Source organism: Lichenostomus cassidix, chromosome 6 (assembly GCF_008360975.1).
Source record: "Lichenostomus cassidix isolate B80296 chromosome 6, HeHo_3.0, whole genome shotgun sequence".
Classification (NCBI taxonomy): Eukaryota; Metazoa; Chordata; class Aves; order Passeriformes; family Meliphagidae; genus Lichenostomus; species Lichenostomus cassidix.
In genome coordinates this window covers 3,435,709-3,456,635 of record NC_139487.1, presented here as the reverse complement: position 1 = coordinate 3,456,635, position 20,927 = coordinate 3,435,709, and the positions used below count along the sequence as shown (strand labels likewise).

Below are 20,927 nucleotides of genomic sequence, written 5' to 3'. Positions count from 1 at the left end.
ACAGGGAATCATACCACAACATGTGATATTGCAGTGAACCATTGGATGATGTTATTCCAGTAAACTATTCCAGCTGGGAAGTGATTAATAGAGCTCACAAATGTGGAGATCAGCTCCATCAGTGCTGGCTGGGCAGAGGGTGAGCTCTGACACCAGCTGCCACCAGGCAGGATGTAGCTGATTTCCCCAGCAGTCAGATAATACAATAAAGATTTGAACTTGGTAACCTCTCCTTTTGGCAGAGTTGCAGTCATTCCTCTTCCTGACTGCTCAGGAGAGATTTTATCCATGACCACACATTTAACATTCAGTATTGGAAGTGATTGGATTAGAGCAGTGCAGTAGGAAAGGTCACACACAGAGTGGACTCCGAGCAGCTCAGGCTTTGTTGTGTGTCCACATCAGGAGGGATAATCAGATAATCACCCTGAGTGCTGCTTGGCCACTGATTTCTGTTCTAGCAGTCCTCAGATATCTGTGCAGCTTAGTGCAGTGTTTTGGTGCTCTTGAGAAAGCATTTCAATAAGCCCTTTCTCTAAAGTTCACCTCATATTTCCATGCAGTTTTCCTTTGGGTGAAATATTCTGTGGCTGCAGAAGTTTTCTTGGAAAGCCAAAGGGGAAAGTAAATTTAATTTGACTGTTTCTTAGTTACCTGACCTTTCATATTCTGCGGCATTGGGATTTTCCAGTAGTCTAGAATCTTAATTAGCTTCTTCTCTCATACTTCTCTTTATTCTTTCTCAATCCTCCTGCAATCCCTTCAGTTGTTTTCTGAGGACTGGAGTTGAGGTCCATAGAAAAAGCCCAAATCAAATGGGGTGGGATAACTCATGGTGTCATTGCTGACTTTATTCCAGTCTAGTAGTGAAGTTAAATGAAAAAATAGTGAAAATGGAGTTGAAAAACTGCAAGTATCATGGTTTTTCCATGTGCTTCCTTTCAAATCCTTTCATGGGCAGGGATGGCCTGTACACTTGTTTCCCATAATTATTGTTATTATAGAAACAGATCAAAAGGACAGAGACTTTTATCTGTATCATTGTGTGCATAATCATTTTTCATATACTCCAATTTCTGTTGTAGCTGGGACTTAAGCCCTACAGAGGGTAAAATTCATAAATTTTTCACTTAACTGTGCCTTTTATCTTGCTGGTTTTCAGAAGCTCTTTGCTCCTTCCTGAGATGGTTTCTTCCTATGAAGCAGATTTTTTTTTAAAACCATCTTAGAAATTAAACTCCAGCTCCAACTATAGACAGTTTTATTTCATATGCTAAACTGTCACAATCAAAGGCAGAATCTCTGCTGAGCAGGTTTGGGAACATCTGGCTCTTTTCTTTGGACTTTTGAAGCTAATCATCTCAGAGCAGCTTGGGGTTGGTAAGCATGAAATTCATCTGCCTGGCTGCAGCAGTTTGGGAGAGTTTGGGGTTTGGTTTTGTTTCTCTCCCCCTTTGTAAGGATTTTCCCCAGAGCCTTAAATCATGCTGAAATGGAAAGAGCACAAATATGTACCCATGGAGCAACCCACATGTGCTGGCACTTGGAGACACCACCACAGGAATTTCTCGCTGTGTTACAAGAACCAAACGGTTTGTGCAGAAACCAGGGATTGTGGAGGGCTGGGAATTGGGAACAGAGATGGAAAAGCTGCTCTCATGGGGAGAATCTGCCACTGAGCCATGCATACAGTCCAGGGATTGGTTTTCACCAAGGGATGGGAACCTCCTGGGGCTGCAGAAAATGGGGATTGAGTGTGTTTGCTCCAAGGGTTTGCCCTGTGCTGGGTGGAGCACCCAGGGTGTTCCATCCTCTCTCACATCTTTCTTCTGCATCCGTGGTGGTCAGGGGATCTTGGAAAAACCAGGTCTGACCCACTGCTCACAGTCTTTGACTGTCACCCAAGCCCAGAGCTGTAAGAGTGGTCACAGAGGTCTCACTCTCTCTGGTTTTCACACTCAGCCCATAGAAATAGGGCAAGGAGCTCCCTGGCCAGAGTACTTCAACTAGAAATTTCAGTTAGAGCTATGGGCACACAGAGAAGTACAAAAGGATGTAGAATCAAATTTCTTTATTAAGCTGGGGGGGAGGGTGCTGTGGCCTCCACCTTCATCTGCTATAGTTTTTGTTAGGGGAACATTGCTTCACTTTGGCTTTTTTCTTTTCTTCTTTTTTTTTTTTTTTTTTGTTTGGCTGGTTGGTTTTTTATTTCTTGTTTTTTGGGTTTTTTTGAGGATAGATACTCTGCTTGGCAGCACTGCTCCCAGAAAATTCAAAGAGAATGGATTGAAAATGTGTAAGCCTGGGAGAGACCAGACTTTTTTTCCCAAAAGGAGCAGAGATTCTTCCTTAATCATCCACAGAGAGTCCCACTCTGCCCCAGCATCAAACTCATACTCCAACCTCTCCTTCTTCCCTCAGCTTTTTGTCTGACACAAATTCCCACTCTGAGGAAGGAAAAAAAGGGAAACAACAACAAAGAATCACTGCAAAGCAACCAATCTTTCCATCCAGCTTGGAAAAGCCTGCTTGAAGAGACTGATGTTATTTCTCTTTCCAGACAGGAGTGCAGATGTGAAGGTGAGGAAATGTTCAGATGATGGGAAGGAAATCCTGAAGGAGGAAAGGATTTGCTCCCTGTGTGCAATCCAAGTGATGGGGTGGATGGAGGGTCAGTCAGGACAGGATTTTCCCAACTTCTGCGAGGTTTTCCAGTGATAAGCCCATGTCTTGGGCCAAAGCACATGCCAGACACACTCTAGGCAACAGACATTTTCCTGCACTTCTTGATTTACAAATCCCAGTTAGTGTCCTGGGAACCAGAGAAGGCTTCCTGCCATGGAATTAAAAAATACTAAACTCCAGTGAAGAAGGAACTTAGTTGAAAAGCCAGTTGTCTTTGTAAATGACAGATGGTGCTTGGTTGTGAAGGGTGAGGGGAGTCATCCATTAAGGCAACTTCTTCTGCTGAATTCCATGTTTTAATTATGTAAATGCACTCAGACATCGCAGCATGGATGCAATTCACAGGAGAAACAATTATATCTTTACTATTTTCCTAACGCTCACCATTGCTCTGGAAGACAGGAAAAAGCCTGAGCCAGAGGCATTTCACAGGAATGCAGACCTCAGCAGAAAGGGAGGACACACTCCTGGTGGGATCCATGCACATGGAGGCATCATGGTGCCTTCAGCTTGTCCATGGAATGTCCATGGAATGTGCTCTCCTGGGGTGGATGGCTCTGGAGCACACACATGTCAAGTTTTTAACCCCAGGAAGTCACCATCCACACCTCCTGAGTGACTGTGGAGTGACTTCAGTGTTTTTTTAAATTCAGAACATTCTGGGAACTCGTCAGGAGCCGCTGAGGCGAGGTTGGGTGGCTTTGCCATGTGGAGATGTGCAGTTCCCAGGCACTGAGAGCAGGAATGCTGGCTCCTTCATCCCTCCCTCCCCCCAGCACGCTCCCCAGGCTCCAGAGACATCCTCCTGTTAGCACAGCACGACATTACAACTTGAATATGCTCCCCTGGGGTTTCCATCAAAGCCTCCAGCTCACCCACGCAGCACACGTGGCTCTCCTGCTGCTCCTGCCCATGGGCTGCTGCTGCCCAGAGAGCAGGAAAAGCTTCCAGGGGGGTTTGGCCATCAGGACATGTGTTTTTCCCATGGTCCCTGTCCCATTCCAAGCACCACAGGCGCTCTGGGCTGAGTGTGCAGCCAAGCTTAGAGGAGGCTGAGGAATAACAGGCAGGAGAGCTGTGCTGTTTCAAAACACTTCAACATCCATCCCAAATTATGGTTATTGGGGTTTCTGCTGGGAAATAATTTCCAAAGTCAGGTATCTCAAGCTAGAGGGCTCTCAAAGTTTGGGTACAGGCCTCTAAGAGAACTCGTTAATAAAAGAAGCCACTTGACTGCTCACTATACAAAATACAAACACCAATTTAGCCCATGAGCAAGGCCATGAAATCCTATGTGAAATACATTTTTAAGCCCTCATTGCCTACTCTTTTCATCATTCCAGCCCTTTATAATGCTAATTTCATAAAACCATCATCATTATTGCCACAGGTGATCTGTTTAGCAAACAAAGCAATGATCTGTCACTGTCTGCCCCTTGCCACTGCCCCAGATTCTCCAGAAAAAGCTGAGGAGGGCAGTGCAAGTGGGCACTGGTCCAGCAGAGCTGCAGGATGAGTGTAAAGGAAAATCAGCAATGTGGCTCACATGCTGCAGCTGAAACCAATGGCTTACCCAGCTCAGCTACTCAGGTATCACAGAGAAAGCCAGGAGATTAAAGACCAAGAAGGAAATGATAATTTTCTCTAAAAATCGTCTGGGGAATAACCAGAAGAATTATCTGAGTGGAAGGGTAGGATAAGATCAAATGGGTATGTATATATATATTTTATATATATATGTGCCTTGAATACATTTTAAGTATGGAATTAGAAGGTCTCTAATCACTACACTGAATTTTAGAAACCCTCCATCAAACACAGTGCAGGGAGAAGGAACCTAAGCTGTTTTAAGAGGGATCTTGGCAGCTTTCTGGGTGGGATTTGGTAACAGAACAGAAGGAATCTTAAATTAGAAATTAAAGGTTTTGAATGATGGTTTTGCCCGCAAGGAGATGAAAGGATATTTGTCAAGGAGTTGTCAATGAATTTTGATTGAACCACATTTAGGCTATTAAATAATTCTGTTCTGCTGAGCTCTGGTTGCTTGAAAGGCCACGAGAACCTTTTGACTGGAGGAGGTTTTCTCCTGTTCCTACAAATCAGAGGCGACTGATCCCACTTGGAGATATTTGGGGATATTTGGCAAGGTGTGATGCCACCCCCAGCTGCACTCAGAAATCTTTGCAGGATGCAGATGGTGTGGATGGTCAGAGCTCTGGAGCCATCAGATCTCAGCTCAGGGAGGAGCATCCCTGCAGTTCCTCCTGGCAAGGAATGCCCAGGAGAGAGGGATTGAGGGATGCTCACCCTGAACATCCAAGGGACATCTCACACCTCACTTCCCACCTATTGCTGCAGTCTGGCCTTGTCCCCTTCCTTTGGCAAGTTGGAATTTTAGTGGCTTTAAGGGTTTTTTCCTGCTGATCATTCAGATTTACTTCACAGGGCCTTCAAATGCTCATGGAAAGTGCAATTTCCAGCTCCTCTACATTCCACTGCAAGAGAAATTGCTTGCAGCAGACCGGCCAATGAAAGACAGATTTTGTTTAATTAGACCAATTTTATGATGCATTTTATTTAAAAGAGTTTCTCAGTTTTATTTGGCATCCACCATTTACTGTTACACTGATCTTGCAAGAAATAAGCAGAGTTTGCAGGACCTCAGAATTTTAATTGTCTGTTTTTCTACAGTCAGGACTACACCAAGAGATTAAAAATCCAGGGGTAAAAGATACAAAGAAAATGAAGGAATATTAGCATTATAAAACATAAAATAACATAAAATAGCATAAAACAACATAAAATAAATATAAATAAATATAAAACATAAAACAAAATAAAATAATATAAAATAATATAAAATAAAATAAAATAAAATAATATAATATAATTAAACAATTGATACTTTAGCCATTATTTACTCTTTTTCCTTCGGAGCTATTAGTCTCTGCAAAGCTGAACCACCATGCTAATAAGTTTCTGGGAGAGGACTTGACAAATCTGACATGAAAAAGGCTGCAGGATCATTTCCCTACCAAAAAGGATAAAAAAATAAAAAGAAAAAAACCCCACTTTTAAAAAAATATTCTTAAAATAATTTGTGTTTTTAAAAAGCCACAGGAAAGTCAGACCTGCCCTCGATGAGGTTTGACTGAAATCTATTTAGGGAATTTCCATAAGACTTTGTTCAAGTTGCTAAAATTTCATGGCAGGGAGTTCCTGCTCCTTTCAGATTCCAGCCTCCTTAACAATCCCAAGTTATTAAACTTTCAGAAAGAGCAGGCTTTCACTTATTTTTACAGCTTGCACTCTTCGAGCTTGACAAAGATAAAACTATAATGAAAATTACAAACTGCAGGTATAGAACTCACCGACACCACTAAACCTTTATATTTTTAGAAGATAAAATATAATTGGGACATTTATTCTTTTCTAGGATCTTTGATTGCCTACAGACCTTTTTTTTTTAATGTAAAAGTAAATTAAATTGTAAAACCTTGAGCAAGACAGGGTTTGGCTGTGGGACAGATCATGGTTAGTGTTAGAAAATCAACATTGAAGAGTAGAAAGAGAGAATTAATTATCCTGCCATTGAAAAAAAGTGGTTTTCAAAACCCAGTGCAGAAAGAACTGACCTTGAGGAGCATCAAAGGAATAAGGAAAATATGAAAATAGTTAATATTTTTATGGCCATAATTGGGAATTTTGCATTCTTCTGCTTTAAACTGTATTTAATCCATTTACACTGAAAGGCTCCTTCGTGTGTTCTTCCTGCCAACTTCAATCTGTTAATGCAACTCCTACAAGTATTTTACTGCTTTTATTTCAGGGCCATATGAAACCCTGTGATTGGAGCCCTTTAAGATTTATAGGTGTCTTCCTAGAAGTCTTCAGAGATGTGCATTTTTTGGTAAGATATTAAACACTTGTCACTTCCACTTCCAATAAAATGATTTGTGATTCCAGAGTATATTTCAATTTTTCACAACAGAGGCTTATTTTGGCTCCTGAGTTTTGAATACAACATGCCAGGAACCCTGTGTTTTCATAATACTAATTTAAAAAAAACATACATTTTAAACATTTTTCAGCAACCGAGTGTGAAATGTTGAAGGAATCTGTTAACATATTGATTGCTTTGAGCAGGGCTTTAAATTAGCTTTCTGTTCTTCTCCATATGGTTTTCCATTAAATTTAAATAAATTAAAGTTCAATTATCTGGAAGAGAGGTACAGAGTCCTCCCCAGGTTGATGGATGAATTACCACTCAACTCTCCCTGTCAGGAATCCATCAGGGATGCTGCCCTTGGGTATTGGGGACCTTACACTTTCTCCTTTAGACAAGATTTCAGCACAGGTGCCAAGCACACTTTCAGAAATAGCCCTGCAACTGGAAATTTCTTTCTCTCTGAGCTGTTATGTGAGTCATACCTGCGAAAGAAAAAGAAAAAAAAAATCAAAAAACAAACCCAGAAGTTCATCAGCTGGAGAGGCTCTGTGTTGGCACACACAACAGGTTCCAGCCTGCAGAGATGCAGCAGACATCAACAGGAGGATATGGCACAGATGGCATCTTTCATTCTGAAAAATAAGAAAATAAAATAAAATGTGGCTTGTAGCTGCCTGTTGGATGCTCAGCATGCAGAAGAGGGGGAAGAAGAGAGAACAGCAGCCTCAGTATTCTCACAACTGGGCCAAAACCACTTTATTCCTGTCCAGTGGAGGTTTGGGGTATATTGGCGAATCTCAGAATGGTTTGGGTTGGAATGGATATTAAATCTCATCCAGTGCCACCCCTGCCATGGCAGGGACACCTTCCACTGTCCCAGGCTGCTCCAAGCCCTGTCCAACCTGGCCTTGGACACTGACAAGGATCCAGGGGAAGCCACAGCCTTTTGGGCTCCCTCCCACCTCACCTCACTGTAAAAAACTTCTTGCTCTTATCTAACCTAAATCAATCCTCTTGTAGGTGAATAGGCATAAGCATAGTAACTTAAAATTAAATTAGAAGTATATAAGGAGAAGGTGTTTTGCAAGCACTTCAGAACATCTGGAGGACATGGAGTGAGCCTGGGACATTCTCTTTCAAAACTTGCTCTGTCCCCTCTTTGCCCCATGTCCTTCCCCATCCCTCCAGCTCCAGCCCACAGCAGAACCACCCTGGCTGCAGCCTGAGGGAATCATAAGGAGCTGTTTGAGCTCATGAAGAAAGGCAGAGACGTGGTTAGAGATCTGCTGCTCTCATTCTCATTTTCTCTCTCACGCAGGAGAGCATAAAACATCCATCTCAGAGCTTCTGTCAGCGGCTGAGATGATCCCAGAAGGCTCAACCTCCTCATTATAGTCTCTGCCTCAAAAGTCTCATTTGCCTCAGATAAAATTGCAGCCGTGAAGGACATTATCAGAACCAAGAATAACTCGACGGAAATGTGATCTGTGAGGAACAGTGCCCTGAGGAGCTGGGGAGCAAACCCTGTTTGCAGCAGACTGGGCATCCATGGCAGTGGTGAGCCCTGGGGCTGCTGGAGTGGCTACTGGGACATGCTGGAGTGGCTACTGGGACATGCTGGAGTGGCTACTGGGACATGCTGGGATGGAGCTGAGCCACTCTCCCTCCTGCGTGGAATAGGAAGAGGCAAGCAAGAAGGGCTTGGCTGTCTGTGGAAGTGATGAGAAAGCCACAAAAATAGCAGCAAAACAGGCCTGCCAGTAATTTTCACTTAGTGGTTACCTCTATGTTATGGCTCTGTGGTTATATTAAAAAAAAGTGGAGAAAATGGAATTTTTACACACATTTGTATGTCTATGGCACATTGGGAATGAGGCTCATTCTCCCTGCATGGAGATATTGTAGATACAGACACATCTGGCCTATAATTTCAATTTTTACAAATCTCAGTGTTACGAACCCTTTGTATGAACACAGTGACATTCCTGAGGGCACACAGAGGTGCAATCTCCTCAGCCCCACACTTGTGACATGTCCATTTTCCTCATCCCTCTGCCTAAAATGAGACCCTCAGCCTTAAAAGTTGTGCCCTCCTACAAAACTTCCCTCACCTCCACCTCCTCTAGCCTCACCTCCAGCCACCCCAGCCTTGTTGTCCCTCTCACTGAGAGTGCCATTCATCCCCACCAGCCACTAACCAGTTTTACTGTGTGAAAATACATGCAATGACTGAATTATTTGTTTCCAAACAACTTGCTGTGCAATCGCTCGTTTGACAGGAGCCCTCGGTGCCTTGCAATTTGCTCTGCACACGTGGCAGCTCCCAGGGAGCCCTCAGCAGACAGGGGTCAGGGAACAAAACACCCCTTTTAGTGAGCCTTGGCATGTTCCCCCCCCAAAAAAACCATGGAGACTCTTGTCTATTGTGTCAGGGCTCTGGAGTTGTGTGAGAGGGAAATTATTCATAGTAATGGCCCTATCCAGTTGATGCTCTCCTTTTTTTTTTTTAAATTCCCTGAGTATGCATTTGTTTGATGGGATAAGACAATCAGAGAGTTTTAAACTGGCTTTTATAGGACTATTAAATTTCCCAATAGCACCATAAAAATTAATAAAATCAACTGCTGCTATTCTACCAAAAATAAACAGACCTGGCATTAAGGGCTGGGAGTTATTTTATTCAAGGTTCTGTCGCTGCTGCTGTTTCTGTACCAACAGGTACAAATGGGTTTTGTTCCCTGGGATTTGTCTCACTTGCAGGAACAGGGGAAAATTAGATAAATGACACTCAGCTTGGCCAAAACAGAGCCTTGCCACATCTGAGGCACAACTGCTTCTGTGGAAGGTGTCTCTGCCCATGGCATGGAGTGGAAAAAGATGAGTTTTAAGGTCCTTTCCAACCTAAACCTTCTGGAATTCTGGAATTCTGCCCATCATAGCTACACAGATTTAAGGTAAAGCAGATTTATCCAGCTGGAGTCTATGAGGCCTTAATGTCAAATAATTTTTCTTCAGCTGCATTCACTGCTGCTCCCAAACATTTCTATTCTCTGCTTCTCCTGTGCCACGCTGCTCTATTTAAATTGGGTGGATGGCTGTGTGGAGATGGATGCTGCTCTTCTTGTGTACTCCTGAAAATGAAATTTTCCATTTCTGTAATATAGTGCTTAAAACCTAACTCAGTCGTACAAAAACAGCTCGGAGGTAGGAGCTGTCTAAATCATGCATTGAAAATTCCCCATTACATTAGTGGGGAAAAGATCCTTTCACGTTACCTCTCTCAAGCTGCATTAATCACTTTAAATGACTGTTATCAGTCATTTCATTTCCCTTCTTCCACTGAAACCTTCCTGCTTTCCACTACTGAGATGTTTTCAACCTGTACTTGGAACAGAACTTACTCCCTCCAGTGTAATTTTCACTTTAACCTTCCCTCAATGGCCTAGAAATAATAGATTGCTAAGATTGCTTTAATAGATTGGAAATTTAAACCTTGCAGTGATAACCACCTGGATGATGTTACAACTCAATGGTAAGGCGAAGAATAACAAACCTTAAAAGTCACTGAACTAAGACTTATGTTTTAAGGCTGCTGAAATGCTGGGTCTTGTTATGGCTCTGCAATTAAATAACATTCCCTGGTGTTATGGCTCCACTGCTATTCAAAATCCTCTGCTCTGGAATTGCTTTCTTTAGTGGTAACTCAGAGGGAAGTGATTACTGTTGGAGGAAAACAAATATTTTTCATATTCCCCCGTTGTCTTCTCAATGATCTTCTCTTCCCTGTGGCCCCTCTTAAAGCACTTGGGTGCTCTCTGCATGAACTTCTGGGCACAGGAGGAGCTCTCAGCTGAAATCTTTGGGTTAATTATGTGTCCTCATCATGTAAACCATGACAACCTGGTTAAAAATCCTTGCGGCTTTGGGAACAACCAGAAAGTCTTTGTGAATGGTGGAAGTCATGGGGTTTCTCTTGCCTTTGTAGCATCCAAAAGTCTGGTTTTTTGGAATATTTTCTAGGGAATTGCTGATTTTAATGCATAACATCTCATGTGACCAGGTGCCTGCCCCTGCTGTCTGTGGTGGGATTTTAGGAAGTTGATTTTCATAGAATCCCAGAATGGTTTGGCTTGGAAGAAACCTTAAAGCTCCTCCAGTCCCACCCCTGCCATGGTAGGAAAACCTTCCACTACCCCAGGTTGCTCCAAACCCCATCCAACCTGGCCTTGGACATGAGATTGGGCAACCACAGCCTCTCTGACTTCCAATGGGTTCTTTGTGATGCAGAATACCTTCTAAAAATACTTGGTAATTTCAGGGCTTGCGCTGAACCCTCGTGGTGTTCAAACATTCCCTCAGCGTGTGATTTTCACTGTTGCAACCAACAGCTCCAAAGGCCCAGCAGCAGCCTCCCGTACTCAGCATCTCTGTATTTATCTCCAAACCATTTATTTTTAGCTTGTTTTTCTCAGATTCTAGCGTGGAGATGCTGCATTGTGCTCCCTGTGCTTTCCTTATTTATCAGGGCTGGAATCACGGAAAATATCACTTCATTCAGTTTGTGTCCTCCTCCCATGTAAATGCTTTAGCATAAATATACTGAAGTTTCTCTCAGTTTCCATGTGATATCCATGACAAACAGTTTCCAAGATTTCTCATCTGCATCAGCAGTTTTCAAATGTTACTTTCCAACTCAGGGAAACAGCTTTGGTCTAAAGAGAATTAAAGAAGTACACTTTATTTTAAATATATTTGCTTCAGATTTATCAAGAATCTACAAACTTGAGGTCAGTAGCAACTGTTTCTTCCAACCTTCCTCCCTGACACAAGATTAACAAACAATATTGCACTAATTAATCTCAAAGGAACTACCTGGAAAGCACAAACCCGTTGTGCACAGCTTTTAAAGCAATCACACTCATACCAGAACTCTTGTTTACCAGGGCGTGTTCCCACTTTCCCATCACTCTTCTCCACAGACCTCAAGTGCAAAAAAGGTTCTCACTGCCATATTTGCTAATTTTGCACACAAAAAGAGACCTGTGTGAGGCTTTTTTTTTTCCCTGACCCTGGAAGAGAGAGCAACCAGTGTAGGATGACTGAGAGCAGGGGCTTCCCAATCCCACCAGGATCCCATGCCATAGGTGCTTCCCAGGATTGCAGAGCAGCTGCAGAGCTCACCCACGCAGGTGGGGATACAGCAGCTCCCCAGCAAATATTTGGGATGATTCAAATCAGCTTCCAGAACAAGCTGCTGCATGGTTGACCTCGGCAGAAACAAACCCTGATTGCATGATGGATGTACCACGTGGCATTAACTCATCGCAGATGTGACAGCAGCATGGGGATTTTTGCAGTGAGTTTTCTGCGCTCTGGACATCCTGAGGTTAATCAAAATGTCACTGAGATATTAATAGTGTGAATCACTCTTTTTTTGAAGGGTGTTTGGTGGGCTCAGATCCTTTCCTGTGCTGCTCTGTCCTGTTTGGGATCAGAGCCCCCCAGACCCTTGGTGCATCCAGGCATGAGCCCAGCAACCAACCCTTGTGCCAACTCATCCTCTAGGCTGAGGAAGAGCTGCCAATTCTTCTGGTGGTGGAAAAATGCTCCCAGTTGTAAATCACACAATCCCAGCCGTCGGAGCAGACAGATATGGTGACATCTGCCTGACAAATCCAATGCTCCAAGTATCTCCTGCTTGACAACTTTACAAATGCTTTTGCAGCCTGTGATAATGGAAGGCTGTCAGTCAAAACTCTCCTACGTCTTTCACTCGCATCAAATACTTGACTTTATCATAAATAATGGGGAGTTAATTACTGCTCTGATGTGATCTACTCCAAAGCTGCCCCAAAAATGTCACAGTTATTAAACTGATTGCTCTGGCTTGCCTCAACTCCTTATAACATTTATTTTAACCTGGTCCTTAGCACACAAAAATCTACCAGCCATGTAAATAGACTCTCCAGAAAGTAAATTCTAGTTCAAGTGAGGAAAAATGATGTCTTGGAGCAAGATCCACCCACACGCTGAGTTGATCTTGAAATATCATTCTCATCAAGTTCTGGCACACGATGCAAATCCCGGTACGATAGTTGCAGGATATCAGGCAGCAAGGCTACACAAACATTGGCAAGGCTTCTCTTTTTCCTTCCACTGTGTTTACCTCAGACATAAAACTCGATGTCTCCGAGCCTGCAGTGGAATATTGGAAACAAGGAGAAGGTAAGCGAGCTTCCCATGGCGCCCTGCAGCCAGGGGAGAGAGGTGGAAGGGTTTCCTCTCTCATCTCCACTCTCCTGTTCCTCCTGCAGCTCCAGGGAATGCTGACCTGCTGCAGAGGCTGCCAAAGGAGTCTCAGGGGTGCAGCAGCAGTGGAATGTGCATCACCCAATAACAGCACGTCAGCCCCTTGGGGATGAGCTCTAATCATGAACTTGGAGAGTGGAGGCGGAGAGCAGAACTCAGGCTGTAGCTGGAGATGTGAACTTGTGGACTCGTTGGGAAACCTGACAGTAATTTCCCACCTCAGATCTGCTGGCCCCTTTTGAGGAGTGCTGCTCTGCTGCTCAGCTTGGACTCACTCCACCAATGCCTGAGGGAATCCTGCAATGCCGTGGGTGATCACAGCATTCCATCACCACCATGTCATTTTGGAGCTTGGAACTCTGTGATCTTTGAGGTCCCTTCCAACCCAAGCCTTTCCATGACTCCCTGATTTTTCCAGAAGCAAAATTTTCTGCTGAGAAAACAGCCCAGTTTGCATTTGAGAGGGCTGGCAGCAATGGAGCTATTGATCTTCCTTCCCTAAATATGTTGTTCTCGTGATTTAAATGAAATATGTGAACTGCATTTGAAAGATTTCTCTGCTTCTACAGTGTGTCAAAGCTTGCCCTCGCACATCAGGGGATATTAAATCATCATATTCTCATTTATATGTAAACTCCAAGATGCTGATGGAGTCAAGCACTGTTATGTGTGTGTATTTGAGGATCTAATTTTACGCTGTGTATTATTTTCTAGTTATCAGGCCGGGTTCTGCTGGCTTCATTCGACTGCCTTTAAAAGAGAGCAGTGGAAGAAGAATGGATTTTTGCAGTTTGATGGGTGGAATTAAAATGTCCTGCCCAAACCAAAACTGCATATGGACTATTTGTAAACATTTGCCTTGTTTACTTCCAACAACAATGCTGCCTGGTTTTTATACAGGAAATTCTTTCAGAGCAAAAACCAACACACATTTTTTGCTGAAATGTTGGGTTTGAAATCATATGAGCCTTGTTTCCAAACAAGAAAATCTGTAGGTAATTTGATTTAAAATTAGCAAGCCATAAACCTGTTTTTTTTGATCAGAACTATTTTTGCGTGGGTGATCATACCATGCAGGCAAGCAGTGATTTGTCCTCACGTCTGCTCTTGCAGGGGCAGTAAACACCCATCCTACTCAGAGGGGTGAGCCAAATCAGCTGAAGGCTTGTGGCATTTAAAATGCAACTTTTTCCCATTATTTGGTGGTTCAAGAAGCCTGGAAGGTTTTATTTCTCTGTCCAGGGGCAGAAAGCAGAGCTCTTACAGGTGCCACAACACAGGGCAGTGCCAGGGGGGATTTGCTTGGATCTCAGATTTGCTTTTGGGTACACACTAAACATGAGGCACATCCCTGACCAAGACATTTTGCACCCACAAAACCAGCACAAAGAGGAGGAAAACCTTTGGCCAAGATGTAAATCAGAGATTCTTTTCCCCACTGTATCAAATGCACTGATTTTATTCCAAATTTTATCCTGCAGTGCTCCAGAATTTCTGATAACCTTTCCTTCTGTCAGTGTTTTTGGGTTGGAATTAGTGCCTGGTACACAGGGTGGGAACTAATCCACAGAGCTGAAAGCTGCTGGGGATCTTCACAGATCAAATCCCAAAAGCTCTCAGTGTTTTGCTTTAAAGCTCTACAAAACTCTTTGAGGCTCCATTTTATCACCTGGAGAAGAACCTGTGATTGCAGAATTAACAGCTCTTGCACTTAATTTGTCAGAGGGGCAGATGCAGCTTTAGTGCTCGATGTCATAGCTTCAAGGGCCAGGCCAGGAGCTGCTGGTGATTTATGTCACTGGGGCTGCCTCAAGCAATAAGATTTGGATGGCTCCCAGCACCTGCGGGGGTGAGGAGTCAGGGATTGAGGAGCTTCTTTCCCTGCCTACATGGATTTTAAAAATGGAAGGCTAATTTTGTGATACCTGCCGCATTCCGGTGGTGGATTTTTATATAATCTCATTTTTCAACTGAGATGGAAAGCCTTCCTCTTCAGATAAATCCACTTCAGTTAAGCAAAGCTGGGAGCCTTTCTCTTCTGCCTGATTTTAATACCTCTAATTTATCAGTTGTAGATTTGTATCTAAGTCTCACCATAGCTTCTCTACAGTCCAGACAAAATTTAAATGTTGAAAACTCGCTGTATGCTGTCTTTCAAAAGAACAGATTTTAGCTTAGAAGATTTGGGGTTTGGATGTTTAAAAAACACCATAAAGCACAATTCTTTGTTATTTTGAACACAACATGTCTGGCTTGTGGAGACTCCCATTTCTTCCTGGGTTGCTTGCTTTGGGACAGCCAGAGGATGTGAGCGGCTGCCATGCAAAGTGGATAAGAAAAAAATGCATAATCCTTTTGTCTTCTTGGTGATTCATTCCAGCCGCCTTGATTCTCCCTTCCTGCATCCCAGAAAAACAGGAGAGGGCTGGATTCCAAGCAGACAAGCACCAGCAGGAGCAGGTAGGCAAACCCAGCATTGCCAGGGTTGTGTGAGTGTCAGGTTAGGGAATGGGATCTGCTGAAATCGAGCACAGGAAAGAGGGAAAAGATCTTGAGAGCTCGGAGCAAGGGCTGGGATTCCCCATCCAGAAGTGGTTAGCGAAGAAAATGTAATTGCAAGCTGAAACTCTGTTGGTTTTGCTGCCATTTATAGCAGCCTCAGCTCTGGATGTTTGTTTGAAGATGCTGTCCCTGTGGCAGGGAACGATTAATCCATTCCAGTTGCTGTGGATAAGGAGCTGTTGCAAAGCCAGGAATGCTGTGCAATCCCCACAGGCCCTCTGGGGTTGTTGGAGACACATCTCCAGCACCAGCCAAACCAGTTATCATATCCTGTTCACAGTTATTCTGCCCATGTTTGCCTGTTTTCACAGAAGCATGGATTCACGGAGTGGTTTGGGTTGGAAGGGACATGAGAGCCCAGTGAGTTCCAACCTCCATGGGCAGGGACACCTTCCTTTAGACCAGATCCCCCAGAGCCCCATGGGCTTTTTTCCTTGATGGGTTCTTGGGATCTCCAGGTGCCAAAATGTTCTATTTCAGCCTCCAGAGCCTCCTGTGCTCCTTCCAGAGCACTTCCCATGTCTGGCTGCAGGATCACTCCTGCCAGAGCATCAGTGGAATCCCTGTGGAAAGGACTGTGCTTTCTGCTATTTCTGCACATTCTGAGCATGCCGCTCTAAAACTCTCTGTAAAGCTTTAATTACAGGAAAAAATGATGGTTTTTAAATAGTCCCAGAGGAAAATCGAGCTGACAAGTTATTTTCCTTGTCTGGTGGTCTAGAATTGCTTGTGACAGACAGATGTGTGCAGCAGATTCAGATTCAGCACCAACTCTTACAGATTAACTTGCATTAATACTTCAGGCTTTATCTTCTGCTTTGTTGCACAGGAAACTCGAGCCCAGGTTGACTTTTGGAGCTGGTTGTTGCTGAAAAAATTCATCACCTCGAGCTCAGCCATGCCCAATGTTGCTGGTGGTGGCACAGGGTCCCACAGGGGTGGCACTGACCCAGGGCAAGGCTGGGAGAGCCTGGGTGGGAGCAGTGCTGCCTCCACCTGAGCTGAGGCAGTGCCAATGGTTTCACAGCCTCTGGAGGCATTTCCAAGCTGTGTGGATGTGAGAATTTGGGCTAGCAAAGGCCCTGGCAGTGCCGGGTTAATCGTTCACAAAGATCCCAAAAGACTTTCCCACCCCAAACCATTCCAGGATTGTGCACAGACTTTTCAGAACTCTCACCACACGGAATGATGCTGTGGATGCCTGTGGGCAGCAGCTCTCTTGCTCATGCACCCCTCAGTGGTTTTTATGCCAAACAGTGCTTTCTGCTGCCCCTGAACAATTCCTTGCCCAGCACATCACATCTCCTGTACCCTACATGAGCAGTATCAGCCCATGCTGTCCCTCCCCTTAATGCTCCTCACTCAGCACCAAGCCCAGGTGTTGGATCACACCCAACTTTTGCTACATTTCTCTCTGTTTCAACCTTTCTGAAACCCCCAGCTCATTCAAAAGGCATTATTTTTAGCTATGGCCATTATACACTTGCAAATGCTCTTAGCAGTGCTACCTCCTGGAGTTTGGTATTCTGCTTTTGAATTTGCCTCCCAATACCAGATTCCCTCAGCTGAACCACCCCCCAGCTTCTTCTCCAGGGTGACTCCACAACCTGAAGCTTTTTTTTCTAAAGGCTGATTGCTCTTCTGGTTTATTTTGTTGACATCTGATAGAATTTCCTCCCTTGCTAATGAAATTATTTGACTCCATCCACTTGTGCTACAGTAATCCCAGGTAAAAAAAAAAGCGAACAAAAACAAACAAAACAAAACAAAACAAAACAAAACAAAAACAACCAAGAAGAGTTAAACAGATTGGGAAGACTGTGAGTGAATAACATAATTCTGAAGGAAATCCACCTCCTGAGCCCTCCCCCTTGGCTTTATGTGCATAGGGATGACTTGACACAGGAGGTGCATCTCTCTACTGAAGTGCGGGATTGCTCCTCCACCCAGCTTCAAACAGAAATCCCACTTTTCCCTCATCCAGCTCAAATCCGTGTCTGCTGGTTTGGCACTGATCCTCATTTGTTCTTCCAGCTTTTTGGAGACAGGAGGGCTGGGAGCTGTGCTCACCCCTGAGCAAGGCTCCACACTTCTGAGTTCAGTCCTTGAACTTTCCCACGCGGGACTTCCAAACTTTCCCCTCTCCATTCATCAGCTCTCCCGCTGCAGAGGGAATTAGCTGACTACAAATGCAATAAAAAAAAATTAAGTCACTTTCAGGTTGTTCATAGAGAAAGCTGAGAAATGACAAGTTGCTTGAGGGAATTTGTCAAATAGAAAACATCTTCCCGTTTTCTCGGCTCTCTGACATCACTGGGAGCTGGGATCTTGCACCCCTAATCGGCCATAACTTTTTCTCCTAGTAAAAAATGGGGTATTTAATGTAATGCTCATTTTTTCCCCTGAAAAATCTTCTTAGGGACATAGAAATGGATGTTAATGTATGCAAGTCCATTACTGAGTATGGTAATGAAGAAGTCGTGGCCAATGGTGAAGCTTAAATTAAGCACGCTTCAGAAAACAAACACAACTCCTCCAGAATTCCTATTCAACATTTGTAATGGAATAAGACTCCTAATAAAATGTTTTCCCCGAGAAGTAATAAATTCTGGAAACATGACTGTGTTTACTTAGACCTTTTGTAATGAAAACGTTTTTCTCAGGCAGGAAAACTGCTCTTTATGAGAAAATTCAGTAAATACAATTATGCAACTGTTTTCCTGAGGCTTTTACAAACCTGTGCTGCTGCAAATGCTCAGCAGACCAGTCCAGCAGAGCCCCAGTGGTGTGGAAATCAGAGAAAACATTTCTCAGGCATTGAAAACACACATGTACTTTTCTCTTTCTGTATCTCATTTGTATAATTAAAAACTCCTCCAAGCCCTCAGCAGAGATCTGGAAAAAACCTGATTCATTTTTCACTAGGAGTGAGCTTGTTCATGCCATAAATCTTCTGAAATGAAACGTAACCAATCTCCGCTTGCAGCTTCTCGAGAAACACTTTTTTTTTCTTAAAAGCATTAAAAATAAAAATGCCATTTTTATTTATTTGTTTGATAAATTGATTCAAAGTTATGATTTAAACTAGGAAAAATGCATCAAGTATCTTTATGATGTATTATTTTTTTTAAGTAGATGCTGACCACCTAAATGCTCTTATTCCTCTAGGATTAACATCCAACAGGGAGCTCAGGAACTGATGTGAGGTGTTTTCCTGGTGTGTGTTGGAGTCACACTTCTAGTGCAATGCTCCCCCACGAAATCTCAGTGGGGTTTTACTGCTGTTTTTACACCCCTGGGGTGTTTCATGAGCTCAGGAGGCACAAACCATCCCAATCCTGCCTCGCAAGGATGCTCAGGCAGCTCTGCTGGCTCTCCAAGCAGCGCTGGGCTTTGCTCAGGGAAATACCAACTTTTCCATGTCTTTGGGGATAACAGGAGCCTTCCCAGTGCTCCCAGTGCTGGATTCCCTGCTGTGCCCTGGCCAGGGATGCCAAGCAGCACACACAGAGCTGACAGCTCTGCCTCAAGCCAACTTTGGGGCTGCTTTGCATTACCAGCACCGTGCAAAGCAGCTGGAGAGCACTGGCGGCTTTGATCCCAAACTAGAGAGGAAATCCTGATTATTGAGCTGCCACGATCCCAGGCGATCAGATATTGCTTCAAATGCAGAAAAAAGCACCTCTCAAGGAGGCTCTGCCCTTCCTTCTCCAGCACTGAAGGAGTTTCAGAGGAATCAAAGCTCAACAGATGCATTTGCACAGCAAATAACAGGAGCAGCCCCCTTGGCTGTCCTGTCAGCTCCGAAGGCTTCCAGGATTTGTCACCACATCCCTGAGTTCTGTGCCACAAAAGCATGGCTCAAAGCTCAGGCAATCTCAGCCCTGGCTGGCAGAACTCACAGGTGGGGTTTGGAGGGGCTCTGAGGCTGTGACAGCCAAGGAGAGATGCTGGAGACACCCTAAATCCTTAGTGGGGTGAAAAGCAAACTCTCCCATCCCTCTGGGAGCTCTGGGTGCAGCTGCTGGCGGCTGTGCCATGGTTTCAATCCATTCAGCCCCCAAAACACATTTTAAACGAGGATAAACAATGTGGCAAATGACATCTTTGTAGGATGTGCTGTTTGTATTTCGTCTGGTAAGTTTGTGCTTCACCACATCATTAAAAAAAAAAAACAGAGGGGAAAGAGTTATTTGGGTTTTGTGGCTTTTGGATAGGTAAGTTTTAAAATATTACACAAACATGAAATCATTTTGTTTGGGTTTTCTAGTGCAAAACTGAAGCCAAACGGAGATAAATCAAGAGCAAACACTTTCGGGGCAAAGATGGACTGGAATGGTGATATATTGTGTAACTCCTGTTAAAACTTTGGCTCACAAGATTAGTTTCCATGTTTTCTACCTCTACTTGCATCTCCAGGAGTTAATTGCTTTCCTAACAGTATTCAAAGAGGAAGTTTCAACTCCTAAGGCAATTTGGAATAAGTTTGGCAAAAAGTATCTGCATTACTTAAGGATGATTCTTTTACCCTGAAAACCAAATACCTTTATTTCTCTCCCAAATACCTAATTATCCAGGTGGTGACAATGCCAGACTAGAAAATTACCTCTAAATATGTTGGAAGATCCATCAGTTAAAGCAGTGTAATGGAAATATTTTATAAAGTACACTCTAGATCATCTGCATTCACAAAGACAAGAGATTCATTTCCTTTCCCTTAATTCTGTCATTGCTCATATTTCATTAAGCTTTAATCAGGAGACTTAAGTCTTATTCTATCCCAAATTAGATTTAAGCAGAATATGAAGTACAAGTACTGCTGATTTATAATATCTTATATACCCTTAATCCTGCTGAAGAATGAAGGAATTATTGCATTTTCTTCTCACCTGGTCTAAAAAGAGCAAAGGAAAGCCTCAGGCTGGAGTCACCCAAGTGCAAAGCAGAAAAGGCAACTCTCAGCCTCAAACTGCAGATTTTTTCTGTCTCCAACACATGATCATGCAGAGAATCCCAAAAGCCCTCACTGATTTTGAAAGATTATCACAAATCGGGTTTTAAATTTTAATATTTTTAATTAACACTCTGAGGAAGGGAGGGAATTTAAAGGGCACAAGGGAGAAAACAGGCATAATTCTGAAATGTATGAACCAGTGAAGCAGGAAAGCTAAAAAATTGCTCCAGCTGAGGAGAAATGAATGAAGGAAAGAACTTTCTCCATCAGCCATGGCAAGGCTGTTTAGGAGGGAAAAACATGCTGAGTGACAAAGGGAATCACAAAAACAGGGACTATCCTCTCCTGGAGAAAGGAGTAAGAAGGAGAAAGAAGCAACCTTTCAGGTTCAAAATCTGCACTTGAATCAGTTTATTAATCCCACAGTGCAAATCAGGAGAGAGGGGAGGAGGGGAAGACGTGAGGAAT

The 20,927-nt window shown here is 43.5% G+C and overlaps 2 long non-coding RNA genes across 2 annotated transcripts in view; both read left to right on the top strand.

The window, feature by feature from the left end:
- The window catches only part of LOC146435053 (uncharacterized), a 230,700-nt gene that overhangs the window by 26,100 nt on the left and 183,673 nt on the right, over positions 1–20,927 (top strand). The gene's annotated exons all lie outside the window — the stretch shown is intronic.
- On the top strand, positions 1,198–9,081 carry LOC146435057 (uncharacterized). The gene is made up of 4 exons (XR_014853058.1): positions 1,198–1,592; positions 2,422–2,580; positions 6,515–6,595; positions 7,953–9,081. It is a non-coding gene; the product is annotated as an uncharacterized LOC146435057 (long non-coding RNA).